The following is a 12,397-nucleotide window of genomic DNA, read 5'->3' as shown; positions in this document are numbered from 1 at the left end:
TAGATCTTCGTCTGACATCACGAATTGAAAAAAAAAACAGTCGAACCGTGCTAGTTTTTTGACTATCGACTGTTTTGCGACTATCGACTGTTTCGACTGTTTTCAGTCGATACTTTCCAACGCTATTTATGATTATTATTATTATTGTAGATTGCTGATATTATCGGTACTATTATTTGTCAGTACAACTAATTAACTGTACTTTAGCTGTTAGTAAAATTAACTGTTATTACCATTATGTTATTTCATGTGTATTTTTAATTTCACCACTGTCATTGACAGTTGGCTGCTCTGGTACGTTTTCATTTTGTTTTATTGTATTTCGAGTGATAATTACTCGACCACCTCGACATCAAGATCACTCACGCTTAGTAGCTGTTATATCATTTATTTCGATCTCGGTTTTTACAGTTAAATTGTTTTAAATTGTTTTACTTAAATATAATTTTGTATTTTACGTCGTGAGTTTAAACTTAGCTTTACAATAAAAAGATTGTTTCTATCAACACTTACACACATAAATGATCGAATAACGAAAGGTCCACGGCACGGTCGCAAGTCCATTAATTGGACGCCAAGATTAAAACTCGTCACGACTTTTCTTCACTCCCGATCCGACGGCAAAAAATCCGGAGCTCTCGGCCGATGTCCGTGGCTCAGCGCGGCTTAGGACGGGAAGGATGGACGGGGGATTTTTCCCGGGGCTTAGCTCGTATTTCAGCCGTAAGCTTTTTATATTGAGATTTGCTTAATCTCGTTATGTTTTCGGTTTGCTGCGCGCTCGGCCTCGACCAGATATTTTTCACGGTCACGTTTATCGTCGCTCCACTAAAAACCGCTTTATATTTTCGGGACGTAATTGTAGCGTATAACATAATAATCTCCGTCCTTTGTTTCGGGTTAAAAATGACGAGCCGTTTGTTTGTTTCTGTCGTCCGTGTCAAGTGAATGCTCGCGTTCATGTCTTGAGATTGTACGGATTCAAAAGGAAAGGCGACACGAAATACAGTTCGAAAGTTCGGGATTGAAATATATTTAATTCGTATCGATTTTTCTTAGAGCTTAATCAGACCAGGTTGTTGTAACACCAAAAGAAGTCTCCAAAATTATAAAAATTAAAAAACACCATGATAACCGGATAATTGTTGAAAGGTAAGAGAACTGATTTCATTGTTATCCATAGATCACAAGGTTTTTTTTGTATAAGTCAATAGTTAAGCCAATTTGGACATATAGAAATGAACTGTGGGATACTACTTGCAAACCAAAAATAGAGTTCCTTAAAAGGTTCCAGAATAAAATGATATCCCCTTAGAACCCATAACGGGTGTGATTCAGAGTGTTAGTGCAAAGTACTCTGAAAGCCTGTTAGTACAACTCAATGCACTCGCCAAACAGTTAAATGTGCGCGATGACAGTGAAGTGCGTAGGCTCAAACGCATTCTACTATAAGAATTGATTAATAGATACATAGAGTAATAATACAATCCAGAATAAGTTAGGAAATACTTTAAAATAAGTTATAGCGTATCTAATATCTAGAATAAGATTTAGATTATAAGTTTGTACAACAGATCACTTAGTGAAGCTATCTTCTACATGTCAGCAAACTTATATTGTATAACGGAAGCTATAAAAAAATACTTATTGCCAGCGGGCATATTTCACATTTTTTTTTTAAATTTCAAAGTGATATTCAAAGTATTTGACAAACTCCCGTTAAAAAGGTTGAAACCAATCATATATAGAAAGAAAAAACCTAATTATATTCAACAATTAATCTGGTATATATATATATATATATATATATATATATATACCTAATTATATCGAAGAGAACTAAGTTTGCTCGGCTATATTCTTGGACGTAACGCAAGCCTTCGATAAAGTGCAACATAAGACAGTCATGTCTAAACTATAAAATGTTACCGTAGCAATATTCATCAACTAAAAACTAATCAGCCAGTATGATTAGAGTTAAACAAGAAGAGGATTACTCGACAATGGAAGAAACAAAAATGTAAAATGTGTTGTACCACAAGGTAATATTCTGGCCCTATTATTTATTTACTCTATACATGTGACATGTCGCAAATAAAATTTTTTACTATGGTTACTACATTTGTTGATGACTCTCTTACTATTGGGGACAATAGCGAAGAAGCAACGAGAAAACTGAAACATGCAAGTAATGATATAAATAAGTCGACCCAGACATGGAGAGTCAACGAAGGTAAATCAGTGCATATTGAATTCATTAGTAACAAAGAACCTTAAGATTAGTCTCGATGCAACATTTTATTGGATGGAGTATATCAAAAAGAAAATTTAAATTATCCGTACATCATAAGTAGCTGCTGTATAAGTTCTAATAGAAGTAGCATCAACATAATACAAGTATTTCACAATAAAATCTTGAGAAGTGTTCTGGATACATTTTGGAAGAATTATTTACACCGAAACCTTTAGATTCCAACTATTATAGAGGAAATTAAGAGAATCGCAACAATACACGACGAAAAATTCCACTCCCGTGTTAACACCGAACTGCTTCAATTAGATAACACAGAACTGCTACGCATACTGAAGAGAACCAAACCGTGTGATCTTGTGTAGTAAAAACACTGAAAAGTGAAACAAGAAATAACAATCCCAGTCACGCCAGTAACCAGGCTGGGTAAGACCGGATGTCTTCCGGAATGACCCCTAAGTCGGTACAGTCCGGATATATCTTCGTTGGTAGAAATGAGACTTCAAAATAGTTTTAAAAAAATCTAAAAATGTTTGCAAACATATGTAAGGAACTGACGGAGGAATTATCAGTATATTTTAATGATTATATCTATTAGTTAAGGATATATAACACAGAACTGCTATGCATACTGAAGAGAACCAAACCGTGTGATCTTGTGTAGTAAAAACACTGAAAAGTGAAACAAGAAATAACAATCCTAGTCACGCCAGTAACCAGGCTGGGTAAAACTGGATGTCTTCCGGAATATGATATATCTTCGTTGGTAGAAATGAGACTTCAAAATAGTTTTAAAAAAATCTAAAAATGTTTGCAAACATATGTAAGGAACTGACGGAGGAATTATCAGTATATTTTAATGATTATATCTATTAGTTAAGGATATAAAACGTCCAGATAACACAGAACTGCTATGCATACTGAAGAGAACCAAACCGTGTGATCTTGTGTAGTAAAAACACTGAAAAGTGCTATTAACTTTTATATTTGTAGTATTCTTGCTGACCAGGTCGTGTTTTGTAAGAAAAGCATGTAATTACAATTAAAAAACTTGATCTTACTGGACAAGTACCAGGCATGACAACGCTCTGTCTTATGTTGCTCCTGCCACTCTTGAAGATCCTCTTGAATTTGGGATAAGAATATCGTCCCAAACATAGTTTCTTTTTAAAAACTATTTACATTTATACCATTAAAATAATATCATACATATATTAATTAATATAAATTATCAGGCTTTTAACCAAAATTTGGTATTTTAAATAATAAAATGCACTCAATTTCACTCATTACTGTTTGAAATCATTAATGGACTCATGAATCATCAATCAAATCGTTCATTAGGTTGTTGAATTTTCAAAAACAAATGTTCCTTTTATAAGGTCACACTTTTAATGTCTATTCTCTGAAAGATATATATTGAAAGGAATATTGACGAAATTAAAAAATATGTTTTAACGAAACAAATAATGACACTATAAAGACAGACCTAAAAGTAATGTTTTAGAAAGATAAAGGTGTTACTTGTAACACAAATTACTATACGTAGAATATCATGGATATTTTGCCAATTCGGGCTACATTCGTATAGATGGGCTGGCGATAACAAGCAACGTCCTTTTTTAATTTCATGATATTGTCGAAAAAAATCTACTTTTCAGTGTAAGTTAACGACAATAAAAATGCTTTCAGTGTTGAAAATTATGAAAGCTAAATTTTGTATCAAACCCTAATAACCGTGAAAATATCAACAAGATTGTGAAAATTATTATACATGTAATAATTATATTTGTACAGTAATTAACTAAAATAATAACCGATACAATGTTGAAAGAATAAAACATCATATTTATCTCAACAAAATTTGCACTGAATCATTGCCAAACAACAAATTAAATAATCAAAAGTAACACAAAAGTTTAAGCAATATTGCTTGATAATATTAAAAACCGTTAATTAAACCATAGCAGCATCGATTTTATGATATTACATTTCTTGTATTTTTCTGTGAAATCTCTTGTAGATTTAAAAAAGTACCCGAGAAAATGATATGTACGTCAGATAAAAACAATGAATATACTGTTTAAAAGGTAGAGCTGGCAGCACCGCCTCGTTGTATGCGTACGAACGTACCGTGTAAAGTAGGCGTTGGTAGGGGTCGACTTGACAGCAGTATGGATGGTTGCCTACCTATGGGCGCTTTTTATTTTATTTATATATACATATATATGCGCTATGCGCTTCTTCTCTAAATATCGGTACATATATACTTTCGATATACACTTAAAAGGCAAAGTTTTAAATTAATATTCGCAATTGATATTAAATCATATGTTCGTATTTCAATAAATTACAAGTAGGTGTTTCTTATCAATATTTGGTGTAGTTGCATATTTCGGCATCTCGGCGGCGTTGCCGGCAGAAGTTCGCGATATATGGAACCGAGTAGTTGAATAAATAACGGTTTCCACCTACTGAGAGAGAGTGAGAGAGGTGGAGCGGGTGGCGCCAAGAGAGGATGTAATAAATACATAACTCGGCCGATACCGTGATATTGGCAATATTCCAGAGTTCCAATTTGGCCGGAATAGCAACGAGCACGCTTCCGAATTATCAAAACGTCCGAGTTTTAGCTTTCAAGGCGCTATTTATACGCTGGGCCGGACGTCAAATATTAATCGGTGTGTTTTTTAATTCGTGACGGATGGCGACGGGTATTTCGGAGCGTGATCGGTGAGCGGGAGAGTGCATATCTGACTGCTGCATATTAAATTGTATAATATATAATGTGAATTATTATTATATAGGGTACATTAACAAGATCTAAGGTTTTTTCTGCTTTGGAACTGCTTTATAACTTTGAACGTGTTTCGTTTGAAGTGTTGTCCATGGTTAACTACGACTTTTTCGCATACTCTGAAGCTATCAAAGATCGATCACATATTTTTCTCTTTCTTGTTTTAAATTTTTCTTTATTTAGTCTACTCATAGCATATTATAGAGTGCAGGGAAGTGGACAAGATGTTGATATTTATTATTTACTAATTATATGGTTATGCTTTCACTTAATTATTATTTTCTTCTATATACTTATGATAATATGACAAAATTCAGGAAAAATAATAAAATATTAGTTCTTTTTATTGGTAATTGAAGAAGTCATGGCAAAGCCGAGACGATAAACTGTACGATCCCAGTAGTGGTAAGTATCTGTTGATACAGTATATTTCGAAAAATGTAACTAAAATTAAAATACGAATAAAAATTATAATATATTCTAGATGTGACAATATCAACGAAATTACTAGGATAGGGTAACTTTTAGAGCTCATATAATGTAAAATGTAACTATAGTCTATCCAATAAAATAACCAACGCACGTCATCAGAATTTATGGTCTCAACACGTCGCAATGTTGCCACATTAACTTAGGCGTTAACCTTTTTGCCGGTTTGTGTCCTCTAGTTATTATTACTAATGCTTTAAATGCAAATAGAATTGTATAGGCTGATTCGGTTACAGGTTCTTCAGTCTTTTTTTAACGAGGGTAAAATGAGAAGCATGAAATGATAAGATGAAGATTATAAAATGAGAAAATCCGCTCCGACTTTGACGCGAATTTTAAATTGTTATAAACTACATTTGTCAGTATATTCGACGCCATCCTGGACGTGCATTGGCTGTTTTATTGAAAGGACTATAGTTATCACACACTTTTTGGTAGGATATGTTAAATTTGTATATATTAATATTAACGTCCGTTATTCCTAGTGGTTATAAACAATATGTATATTGAAGATATCGATGCTGTTCGATATCGAAATATAGCAATTTGACCCATTCGGCAGGATATTTAACGTCAACTATGGCGTGTATTGGCTGTTTTATTGCCAAGACTATAGTTTCAAGTCGGTGCAAAGGAAAATTATCAGTTGGTTAATTCAATAGCATTACCAAAAAGAAATTAATGGTTTCAATTCTCAGCACTCTTAAACAGCTTCAACATAAAGTTCGGTACAACACTGAAAATGTATAGTTTAAATTGCTACAGTCGGTTTCGTTGGCGCAGTGAGCAGAGCGACAGAACGGTCGTTCTACTTTTGCGATAGTCGCGGGTTCGAATACCGCTGGGGCATGGATGTACTTACTTTTGTGGTTGTAATTGTAAATGTCTTTCGGCACCAATGGAAAATCCGACGAAAAATAACCATCCCAGTCCCGCCAGTAACCAGGCTGGGTAAGATTGGATGTCTTCTGGGATGACCCCTAAGTTGGTCACTGCCCAGTCGGTACAGTCCGGATGAACCTTCGTTGGTAGAAATGACACTTCAAAAAAATTGCAAAAAAAGTTTGCAAACATATTTAAGGAACTGACGGAGGAATCATCAGTATATTTTAATGACTATATCTATTAGTTAAAGGATATAAAACGTCTAGGGATAAACGAATCATCCTAATAAATAACCTTAATTCCCGGACAACAGCCGTCGCTAACAAAAGGTACGTCGTCGCCACGCAAATTGTGAAAGCGCATCGACTGCGAAAAGCCCGCCCGTTTCCTGCGGACCGGTAATGTAAAGTAAATAACGCTGGAAATAGTTCAAAAGTAACGTCAACCATGAATAATTAACGCGGAGACCGGACGGAGATCCGTGACGTGGCCGGCACGGAGCGCCTTCGAGCGTATCACGTGGAAAAAGATGATGACGACGCCGTTCACAAAGTGCCGCCTACCCTGCCGGCGGACGAACTAGATTTAATTAAGTCGGAGACGGGGGGGATTTCTTTTGTGTATTGCTGTTGATGCACTCCACTTTGCTAATTACCCGGGGAACATTACGTTGCAAACAGAAGCCAAAAATAGCCCCTTTATTTGGCACTAATCAGATAGTTGGTGGTTATTTACTTAAAGGGTTAATAATTTACTAAAGTTACGGGGTTCATTTTTTAGTCTCTCTAGTTCTAATCACTACAGTCTATTCAAAACAGTAGTGACGCACGTCAACAATATGTGCAGACATTATTTTCCTTCTCATTTTATTCTATTTAAAAAGAGATAGAATGCTGTTTGACAAGTTTGAATACGTAACCGAATGATCCTGCAAAAGCCGTCCGCTTATCAAACACCTGCAAAATTCTTCAAAATATTACAATTAAGGGCCGTAAATCGGCAAAAGTTGTTTTAATGGTTTGTTTTAATTAATTTCAAATCTCCGCGGTTTTTTTGAAAATATTTTCTATGCTCGTTGTAGCTGCACTGACGGACATGCTCACTAAAATATCTCAAAAAATAAAAAACAATATAATAAATAAGTCTATTTTGATGAACTTAAGCCTCATTTGTCTATCTCTGTAGTTGTTCCATCTTTTTTTCGTAGATTTGGTGGAAATCAGCTTTCTGGTTGTTGTAGTGTCATCGTATAACAAACTTGTTTCATCTGTTATAGATTTGTCTATCCTGGTAGTTGTTTCATCTTCTCTGGTAGAAGATTTAGCGGAAATAAACTTGCTGTTTTCTGTAATGTCATCTGGCAATATACTTGTTTCACTTGTTACAGATTTATCTATGTCTGTAGTTGTTCCATATTCTTTGGTAAAAGGTTTAGTAGAAATAAGCTTGCTGGTTTCTGAATTGTTCCATGGCAATGTATTTGTTTCACTTGTCATAGATTTATTTATATTTACAGTTCTTACTGGTTGCTGTGGTGTCATCGTTTAACATACCTGTTTCATCTGTTACAGATTGCTCTGTCTCTGTAGTTGTATCACTTTCTTTGGTGGAAGATTTGGTAGAAATCACTTAAATTCTCCAAAAAAGAAACCATCTTTATGCGAAACAGGTGACGAATCAAGATCAACATGATGTTAGTTGCATCAGAGATCAAATATACGAAATGTATAAAAACAGTAAGTAGTTTTTTCAATCGAAACATAACTTAATACATTTATTTCAGAGAAAATTGTTAGTCTGCAAAGTATTCATAAAAAGCTAAAATATATGCAGCAACTTAAGGGTACATCCCAACAGTGTATGAGCATCCCCTCATTCACTGTTTGGTAATATAGGATTTAAGAGGTGTAAAGAAAATCCACGAAGGGGTTTAATGGAACATCCAGACATTGCTTGCTTTAAAAATTGCTTTAAAAACATACAACAAAATCAAGGAAGAATTATTATATTAATTTATTTATTTAAATGAGATATACATATTTCAGAATGGTACATTGGGGCGCTCGTGGCAAGATAAAATAAATATATTGTAAAGAACACAAAAGTTGATGGAAAAGGTAAACATGGGAATAACTATCGATTAGGCTTTATTAGTCATAACATTTATTAATAATTCATTGCAGACATATAGTTCTTCCTGCTAGAAATGGTTTAATTCCTGGTGAAGAATTAGAGTTTTCCTCTAAGTCCAAGGGTGACTACCATGGAGAAATGAACCGGAACTTATTTTTGCAGTGGTTTGAAAATCAGCTTTTAAAGAAATTGGAGGAAGCATCTGTTGTTGTTATGGACAATGCACTATATCATAGTACACTGATGGAGAAGATCCCAACAAGTGCATCAACGAAGGCTGCAATTAAGAAATTGCTAAAAGTACATAAAATAAGTTTTGAAGAAACTATTTCAAATTATTATTCGGTAAATATAAATGAAATATTTAATTGCGTTTTATGTATTTTACTTTTTTAAATATTTAAGAAAAGATACATGGTAGATCAGATTGCTGAACGTTATGACCACAAAGTATTATGTCTTCCTCACTATCATTGCAATAAACATTCATTGGAAGGACTACAGTAACTTTAACTTAAATTGAATTTTCAGTGTCATCTATTGGCTGTAATTTTAATTACTATGAGTCTTAACAGATTAAATTCTTAAATTCGATTCTTTTGACATCTGTCCTGCACGAGTGACAATGTATCCGTCGATATTAATGTCTTATTGCATTAAGAGTTTGTTAAAGTTTCAAGCTCGGTAGAAGACAACTATTTGCAATTATTATTAGACAAAATCTAGCTCATTCGATCGTTGATGGATCAACAGTTGGATGGCTTTTGTTGCGCTTAGGAATGATCTAAAAAGAATGGGAAATGGCTTCTATACGAATTGCCGTTTTCTTGATAGAGACGTAAAAGAGTTTATGCACAATATTAGAGTTAATATATAAGTAAAAGTCTCACTGAGAAAAAGAAAAAGTGTGTGTGTCAGTGAACGTATATTTTATTTGATATAATATATTTCCAGGCACTTCTCTTTTATTTTAGTGTAAAAACGTAGTTACTCAAATTGTCAAGAAAGATGTCGTCTTTACAGAATTTATATCAGAAAACCCAAACAGCTTCTAGGAGTGTTTCTTTGCAGATCTGTGCTGGTAACAGGTCAATTGAAAAGTCTCCGGCTTACCACAGTAAAACAAATTTTTTTGGTAAAATTAGTTTTCTTATTCAACATAATTCCCTTCAAGGGTGATACACTGATTATAGCGACCGTTCAACTTTTCGATACCATTTTTGTAGTACGATCTGTCCTTTGCTTCAAAATAGGCCTCAGTTTCCTCATTCCATGAAAATTTCTTCCTAGCGAGCATTCTTTTGAGATCTGAGAACAGGAAATAGTCGCTGGGGGTCAGGTCTGGAGTATACGGTGAATGAGGAAAAAATTCGAAGCTGAATTCATGGATGATTGCCATCGTTTTCACTGACTTGTGACACGGTGCATTGTCTTGGTGAAGAAACACTTTCTTTTTCTTCAAATGCGGTCGTTTTTCGGCTATTTCGTCCTTCAAACGGTCCAATAACGCTATGTAATAGTCGCTGTTGATGCTCCTTCCTTTTTGAAGATAGTCAATGAAAATTATTCCATGCGCATCCCAAAATACAGAGGCCATAACCTTTCCACAAAATTTGCTTCACTCAAAATGCTATAATTGACAATCTAATGGTCCGACAGCTATCAAATTTATACACGCATCTTTTGAGGGTTAGGGCTAACTAAAAAACATATGGATTTAATTCTAGTAGCGCCATCTATGTGGCAGGCCGGGGACTTTTCAATTGACCTGTTAAGATAATAAAATAAATTCAAAAAATATATGCAATGATTATAATCCTTTTACGAAAGAAGCAGAATTAACTTAATGGATTGTGGTCGACCGTCGATTACTAGTAGTGGCTTAAATAGTCGTAAATATACGGTAGGCACTCCGAAATGATTTTGTTATTTTACGACGGCAATTATCGAAGAGCACGCGTGTGATGGAACGTCCAGGAGAAACACGTAGGGCCGAATCGACGTACCTGATCCCTAAAAACCGAATCGAAGGCGGGAAACTTAACGGCAACGAAACCTCCCCCCCCTCTCCCCCGTCTCACTCCGGACAACGGAACCGACCGTAAATCACCGCCGAAGACGATTGTTACGCCCGACGAATGCGTACTAATTGATCCGGGATACGGCGAACCGTCCATTCCGCGAACCCAAACGGCACATCTGGCCTATCCTCCCCGACACTTTTACTACGTTCCGGGGCTGTTTTCCACGGCGACGTGGCCGGGAACGTCTGCGTTTTACGGGCTCTGTTTCAGATTGACATTTCCGTGGTCCCCCCGGGCCGTTTATCCAGATTTCCCCTCGATCTGTTTTTCTGTTTTTACGGCTCTTTTGTTTGTGCATGTCTTGTTTGCTTCCCCGTGTCGGTACAGAAACGGTGGGAAGTGGCGCCCGTTAAGGAGGAGGTAAAATACTTTTATTTTTTTTTCCTTGCGTCGGATTGCCATGAATTCGTACGGGAGAACTACTCTCCAAGAAATTTGTAAAATTTCGATTTATTTTCTTTGTTAACAATTTCTTCTTGTATCTATTGTGTAAGATCAGGAGAAGGAGGTAATTATTGGAGTAATAATGCAGATGATATAGTTATAATGGCTAAAAGAAGATATTACATACTGGAACAAAAGCTGGTTAAATTAATACCAAAAGCGCTAAAACTATGACTCAGACTCAACTTAGAAGAAACTCAACAAGTTCAAACATCTAGGAACCATAGTAATTTTTTTCTTTTTTATTTCTTATTCCTATTCATTAAGCAATAACCTTAATTTATTAAAAAGTACGATCAACATCGACTAACACGTACGTTTTTGTTCTTTTAATTGAACATGTTCCTGAATGTACGGTATTTTAGAGTCTTTATAGTATTATATAACATTGTTACATATTTTAATTACTAGGTACACTGGAAAGTTATTACCGGTTTTGCTAACAGATGCCGCTAGGCTTAACTATGCAATGTTATAATTTGACACATATTTTATTTTACTGACATCAAGCTTGAAAGCTATAGATGTTATATTTTGCGAAAGTAATACCGTCATAGATTTAAACCTCTTTGAAAATGTCAAGTTTCATGCCTGAAAATGTGCATTTGCAGCATGCATTACTTTGCTTATATAATTAAAAGAAAAAGCCGCTGGAAGTCATCGTCTCTGAAATGTTGCTTCAAAGGTACGATCGCAAACTATTTCTGCATCGAATAGTGACTGGTAATGAAAACTGGATTTATTTTGAAAACCCTATTCCAAAAATGTAAATATCATAAAGGAGAGTACTCAAAAAACAACATAATTAACCAATCCTTAGTAGACTTAGTATCACGCTGTGAATACTTTGGAATAGAATAAAAAAAATTTTTTACCTATTTTCAAAGCTCTTAAGCCAGCTCAGCTCTCAAACTCTCAGATTCTTAAATGTTAAAAAGAATTTTTGAAACCGCTGTATACACATGGATATAATTACTACATAAAATAATTTAAAAAAATAAAGTATTCTGTGCAAACGAACATTTGGTGAAAGGTGAAAAAATATTTATTTAAAAGAAGATAAAAATAAGAATATATAAAACTTTAATAAGCCCAATAATAAGATGTAGTGCAGAAACAAAGACAGAACAAATCGAAGGAAAATATTAACAGCGATAATGGGATTAATAAAAATATCAGAAAAAAAAAACAAAGCAGCGAAGTGTTAGAGAGTCGTCCTAACGATTTATGAGGAAGTGGAAGACATAGATCGAGATGACTAGACGATGCTCAACATTATTTGTAGGAAACAGGAATGGGAAAAGACGAAATAAG

At 34.7% G+C, this 12,397-nt stretch overlaps 1 protein-coding gene across 16 annotated transcripts in view; it reads right to left on the bottom strand.

Moving 5' to 3' along the window:
- heph (polypyrimidine tract-binding protein 1 heph) overlaps positions 1-12,397 on the bottom strand; it is a 953,472-nt gene that overhangs the window by 15,930 nt on the left and 925,145 nt on the right. The window lies entirely within an intron of this gene.

Source organism: Rhynchophorus ferrugineus, unplaced genomic scaffold, assembly GCF_030347505.1.
Source record: "Rhynchophorus ferrugineus isolate W39M unplaced genomic scaffold, kcgeb_rfMv2 rfM7, whole genome shotgun sequence".
Classification (NCBI taxonomy): domain Eukaryota; kingdom Metazoa; phylum Arthropoda; class Insecta; order Coleoptera; family Curculionidae; genus Rhynchophorus; species Rhynchophorus ferrugineus.
The sequence above is the reverse complement of the archived record's forward strand: the minus strand, read 5'-3'. Positions and strand labels throughout refer to the sequence as shown.